We start from the raw sequence: 6,985 nt of genomic DNA on the forward strand, positions 1-6,985 counted from the left end.
GCACTCGGACTCGGTTCCGACTGAATTTCCTTCCGAGTATGCGGGTCGCGGGCCCGCAGCAGAAGTACACATGGCCAACTCCCATGAAGATCCCCGTCAAGCTGGCCGGAACGAGCACGAGGTCGACGAAACGTCCAGCGCGCGCCGTCCACGTCGCCGTTCCGCCAGTCGGCACACTCGGCGGAGCAACGTGGAGTTGTTTCGCACACCCCTCCTCAACTTGGCTGCGGCTGCCAAGATTGCCGATTCCCTCGAGCCGACTGATTCAGAGGCTGGTAGAGGTATCGAGCAGATCCGAGCCCTGTTGCACACGGCGCAGCAGCAAAATTCGGCAGTCTCCCAGTCGCACAACAGGATCCATAATAGTTCTTTTCATGCGAATACGCATCGATCGGTTCACAACCCTAGTTCCCATCAGCGGCACAGGGGAGGCAGCCGTTCCATAAATCACGAAGATCGCCGCCGTTCACGCACCGCTCCGCGGGGTGGGCCCTATGGGCCCCGACATCATGATGACCGGCGTTCAGTCGAAAACACTTACGACCCAAGGCCCGACGCAAGAGGGCGTATCGCCCAGCGAAGGGTCGACAGGGGCCGAGCCCAACGCGATGGTCACGATATGGACCGTCCGAGTGGAAGCAGGTCCATCGTGTCTGGTCCCGAGTGTTTCAGTCGAGCCATCCGTTCGGCTGACATCCCGCCCAACTTCCGATTGGCGACGGGAATCAGCAAGTTTACAGGAGAGTCCAAGCCGGAAACATGGCTAGACGACTACCGAGTGGCAGTCCAGATCGGAGGAGGAGACGACCATGTCGCCATGAAGCACCTCCCTCTGATGCTCGACGGCTCGTCGCGAGCGTGGCTGAATCAGTTGTCCCCATCAAGCATATACAATTGGGTAGATCTGGCCCGAGTGTTCATCAAGACCTTCGAAGGGATGTGCAAGCGCCCTGCGGGCCTCGTGGAGCTCCAGCATTGCGTCCAGAAGCAGAATGAGCCCCTGCGTGACTTCATTCAGCGTTGGACAACTCTCTACCACACGGTGGAGAATGTCACCGTGCATCAAGCAGTCTGCGCCTTCAAGGCAGGCGTGCGGTACACAGATCTGTACCTAAAGTTCGGCCGAACAGGTGACATCTCCATGAGCAAGATGATGGAGATAGCAGCTCGCTACGCAAATGGCGAGGAAGAGGACCGCATCCGAAGCGGCAAGCACAAGACAGTCAGCGATTGAGATGGAAGCAACACTCGGAAGCAAAAGCAAAAGGCTCCATCCACTCCGCAGGCAGAAGCTACAGTCGTGACCAATGCCAAGTTCAAGGGCAAAGGGAAGGCCCAGTTTACCCCCAAGAAGAAGCAGTTCAATAATCCCATCCTGGACCAGCCATGTCCGGTTCATACGAAGATGGACGAAGAGGGAAACCCCATATATCCAAAGCATACCACTCGACAGTGTCGCCTCCTGATCCAAGGGTTCGGCGAAGGGCAACGGAGTGACAAGGTCAATGAACAGGATGAGGAGGATAAGGAGGATCCGTTCCCCCAAGTCCATGCGACACTCATGATTTTTGCTGACGTTGAGTGCAAGAGTCGACTGAAGCTGGTGAACAGGGAGGTGAACATGGCGACCCCTACCAGCCCCAAGTTCCTCAAATGGTCTCAGACTGCGATCACCTTTGACCAGTCAGATCATCCAGCGCACGTACCCACCCCAGGAAGACAAGCTCTGGTCGTCGACCCGGTGGTAGAAGGAGTCCGACTGCGCAAAGTCCTCATGGACGGCTGCAGCGGTTTGAACATCATGTACGCCGACACTCTCAAGGGGATGGGCATTCCGATGTCCAAACTCAGCGAGAGCAGCATGCAGTTCCATGGAGTCGTCCCTGGACGGAAGGCCAAGTCACTCAGCCAGATCGCGTTGGACGTCGTTTTCGGCTCCGACAAGAACTTTCACAAGGAAAAGCTCACGTTTGAGGTGGTGGATTTCCAGAGCGCTTACCACACAATCCTGGGCCGTCCAGCGTATGTGAGTTTCATGGCCCGTCCATGTTACGTATACTTGAAGCTGAAGATGCCAGGCCCGAAAGGCGTGATCACCATCACGGGCAATCGACAGCGAGCCGAAGAGTGTCTGCAGCAGGGATCAAGAATCGCCGACCAGCAGATGGCCGTCCTCGAGCTCGACGAGTACAAGAAAACAGTCGACCCCGCCGACCTGATGCGCTCAAAGAAGCCAGCTTCAGAGTCCGCATTCCAGTCGGCGGGAGAGACGAAGAAGGTCAGCATTCACCCTACGGACGACACTGCTGCCCCGACAAACATCTCCACCACCCTCGATCCTAAATAGGAAGCCGAGCTCACCCAATTCCTCCGTGAGAACTGGGACATCTTCGCATGGAAACACTCTGACATGCCAGGTGTACCCAAGGAGTTGGCTGAGCACCGACTGCATGTGGACCCCGTCGCTCGGCCCGTCCGAGAGCGCCTGCGCCGGTCTGCTGCGCACAAGTGGAAAGCAATCGGGGAGGAGGTGGCCAAGCTGCTGGCAGCCAACTTCATTCGCGAGGTTCACCACTCCGAGTGGCTCACCAATGTCGTCATGGTGCCCAAGAAGGACAAGTCGCTCCGAATGTGCATCGACTTCAAGCATCTCAATAAGGTCTGCCCGAAGGACCATTTTCCGCTCCCCCGATAGATCAAATTGTTGATTCGACTGCGGGTTGCGAGCGTTTGTCATTTCTTCATGCCTATGTTGGAAATATGCCCTAGAGGCAATAATAAAATGGTTATTATCATATTTCCTTGTTCATGATAATCGTCTATTGTTCATGCTATAATTGTATTAACAGGAAACAGTAATACATGTGTGAATAAATAGATCACAATGTGTCCCTAGCAAGCCTCTAGTTGGCTAGCTCGTTAGTCAATAGATGATCATGGTTTCGTGATCATGGGCATTAGATGTCGTTGATAACGGGATCACATCATTGGGAGAATGATGTGATGGACAAGACCCAATCCTAAGCGTAGCACTAGATCGTATTGTTCGTGTGCTAAAGCTTTTCTAATGTCAAGTGTCTTTTCCTACGACCGTGAGATTGTGCAACTCCCGGATACCGTAGGAGTGCTTTGGGTGTATCAAACGTCACAACGTAACTGGGTGACTATAAAGGGGCACTACGGGTACCTCCGAAAGTGTCTGTTGGGTTGGTACGAATCGAGATCGGGATTTGTCACTCCGTGTGAGGGAGAGGTATCTCTAGGCCCACTCGGTAGAACATCATCATGAGCTCAATGTGACTAAGGAGTTGGTCACACGATGAGGTGCTACGGAACGAGTAAAGAGACTTACCGGTAACGAGATTGAACAAGGTATAGGTATACCGACGATCGAATCTCGGGCAAGTTCTATACCGACGGACAAAGGGAATCGTATACGGGATTGATTGAATCCTTGACATCGTGGTTCATCCGATGAGATCATCGTGGAGCAAGTGGGAGCCACCATGGGTATCCAGACCCTGCTGATGGTTATTGGCCAAAGAGGTGTCTCGGTCATGTCTGCCTGTCTCCCGAACCCGTAGGGTCTACACACTTAAGGTTCGATGACGCTAGGGTTATAGGGAATTGTTATACGAGGTTACCGAAAGTTGTTCGGAGTCCCGAATGAGATTCCGGACGTCACGAGGAGCTCCGGAATGGTCCGGAGGTAAAGATTGATATATAGGGCGGATGGTTTCGGATACCGGAAGTGTTTCGGGCATCACCGGTAACGTACCGGGACCACCGGAATCACCGGAGGTGGCCCCGGGGGACCACCGAAGGGGGGCAACGACCCCGGGAGATAAGGTGGGCCAAGTGGGGGTGGGAACCAGACCCTAGGTGGGCTGGTGCGCCTCCCCACTCAGCCCATAGCGCAAGGGAGAGAAAAGGGGGGGGGCAAACCCTAGGCCAGGTGGGCCTAAGGCCCACTAGATGGTGCGCCACCCCCTCCTCCCCCTTCTGGCCGCCGCACCTCCCATCTGGGGGGGCTGCCGCACCCCCTAGGGTGGGAACCCTAGGGGTGGCACCCCCTCTCCCCTTCCCCTATATATATCGGGCACTTTTGGCCATTGAGACACACGGTTTTTCCTCTCTCTCGGCGCAGCCCCGCTCCTCCCCCTCCTCCTCTCTGTCGGTGCTTGGCGAAGCCCTACCGGGAGACCTCGTCTCTCCATCGACACCATGCCGTCGTGTTGCTGGAGTTCTTCCCCAACCTCTCCCTCCTCCTTGCTGGATCAAGGTGCGGGAGACGTCACCGGGCTGCACGTGTGTTGAACGCGGAGGTGCCGTTGTTCGGCACTAGATCGGAATCGCTACGAGTACGACTCCATCAACCGCGTTCTAGCAACGCTTCCGCTTAGCGATCTTCAAAGGTATGAAGATGCTCTTACCCCTCTCTCATTGCTGGTCTCTGCATAGGAAGATCTGAATATGCGTAGGAAAATTTTGAATTTATGCTACGTTACCCAACAGCCTACTCGGGCTATCATCAGATCCGTCTGTATGGCCCCGATGAATTAAAGACAGGCTTTATCACCCCATTCGGGTGCTTCTACTACATCACTATGTCATTTGGTTTGAAGAATGCAGGAGCTACCTTTATGCGCATGATCCAAAAATGCCTTCTCGACCAGATCGGTCGGAATGTGGAGGCATATATGGATGATATCGTAGTCAAGTCACGCAAAGGTTCCGACCTGCTGACTGACTTGGCAGAAACATTCGTCAACCTTTGTAGGTACGATATCAAGCTCAACCCCGCCAAATGTTTATTCGTTGTTCCCAGTGGAAAGTTACTCGGTTTCTTCGTTTCCGAACGAGGGATCGATGTCAACCCCGAAAAGATCGGGACCATCGTCCGAATGGAGAGGCCGGTCAGAATACACGATGTTCAACGGTTCACAGGTTGCCTAGCGGCTTTGAGCAGGTTCATCAGTCGACTCGGCGAGAAAGCACTTCCTCTGTACCGACTCATGAAGAAATCAGATACTTTCGAGTGGATAGACGAAGCCCAAGTCGCATTCGACGACCTCAAAGTCCTACTTTCCACCCAGCCGGTTCTTACTGCTCCGCTCAGTAAAGAGCCCCTTCTTCTGTATATCGCGGCTACAAATCAAGTCGTCAGTACTGTTCTTACAGTCGAACGAGAAGAAGAAGGCAAAGCTTACAAAGTTCAGCGGCCAGTGTACTACGTCTCCGAGGTCCTGACTCCTTCCAAGCAGAGGTATCCCCACTATCAAAAACTTATCTACGGGATTTACATGACTGCGAAGAAGGTGGCCCATTATTTCCAAGACCACTCGGTGTCTCTCGTTTCTGATGCTCCGTTGTCAGAAATTCTCCATAATCGAGACGCGTCAGGCCGAGTGGCGAAGTGGGCAATGGAGATGTTGTACTGCGATATCAAGTTCGAGGCCAAGAAAGCTATTAAGTCTCAAGCTCTGGCTGACTTCATAGCAGAATGGGTAGAACAACAGCAACCGACCCACATCTACTCGGCCCATTGGACAATGTTCTTCGATGGGTCCAAGATGTTGAATGGCTCTGGCACTGGCGTTGTGATCATATCGCCAAAGGGCGACAAACTCAAGTACGTGCTACAGATACACTTCGATTCCTCCAACAACGAGGCAGAGTATGAAGCTCTCCTCTACGGATTGCGTATGGCCATCTCACTCGGCGTCCGTCGCCTGATGGTCTACGGCGATTCGGATTTGGTGGTCAATCAAGTGATGAAAGAGTGGGACGTCAGGAACCCCACCATGACCACATATTGCAATGCAGTGAGGAAGCTTGAGAAGAAGTTTGAAGGTCTAGAACTTGATCTTGTTCCGAGACTGAAGAACCAAGCAGCTGATGAGTTAGCAAAACTCGGATCCACTCGGAGACCAGTCCCGAGTGACGTCTGCCTCAAGCACCTTCACCTCCCCTCAGTCAAAGAAGATCCTTTTACAGAGGAACCAGTACAACCAAAGAGTTCAAAAGATCCGACTGAAGTCGATGTACCTGCTGTGGTTGATCTGGTCATGGAGATTCTTGCTGTCATCCCCGATTGGACTGTGCCGATCATTGCATATATCCTGAGACGGGAACTACGAGAAGACGAAGTCCAGGCCAGGCAGATAGTCCGCAGGTCGAAGTCATTCACTGTCATTGATGGCCAATTGTACAAGGAGAGCGTTTCAGGCATTCTTCAATGATGCATCTCCCCAGAGGAGGGGCAGCTGATCCTGGAGGATATTCATTCGGGAACCTGCGGTCATCACGCTTCTTCGAGAGCAATCGTCGCCAAGGCGTTCAGGGCTGGTTTCTTCTGGCTACAGGCAAACGAGATGGCTAAAGATATGGTTGACCGATGTGAGGGCTGCCAGTTCTACTCCAACAAATCCCACAAGCCGACATCTGCGTTGAAGACAATCCCTCTGGTGTGGCCGTTTGCAGTACGGGGATTAGATACAGTCGGTCCATTTAGGACAGGCCAAGGGGGATACACACATCTGTTGGTGGCAGTCGACAAGTTCACGAAATGGATCGAAGCCAAGCCCATCAAGAAGCTCGACGCCTCAACAGCCGTCAAGTTTGTCAGGGACATCATCTCGAGATTCGGTGTACCTCACAGCATAATCACGGACAACGGGACAAACTTTGACTCGGACAGATTCAAAGGTTTCTGTACAAGCCAAGGTATCCGAGTGGATTTTGCTTCCGTGGCGCATCCTCAGTCCAATGGACAAGCAGAGCGGGCGAACGGACTTATTCTGCAAGGTTTGAAGCCCCGACTCCTGCGAGAGGTGGGACATGCCGCTGGCGCATGGGTCACCGAGCTACCTTCAGTGCTTTGGGGTCTCCGCACAACCCCGAACAGATCTACAGGGCGATCACCGTTCTTCCTCGTTTATGAAGCACAAGTGGTCCTTCCGAGTGACTTGCTTCACAATGCGCC

Source organism: Hordeum vulgare, chromosome 7H (genome assembly GCF_904849725.1).
Source record: "Hordeum vulgare subsp. vulgare chromosome 7H, MorexV3_pseudomolecules_assembly, whole genome shotgun sequence".
Lineage (NCBI taxonomy): Eukaryota > Viridiplantae > Streptophyta > Magnoliopsida > Poales > Poaceae > Hordeum > Hordeum vulgare.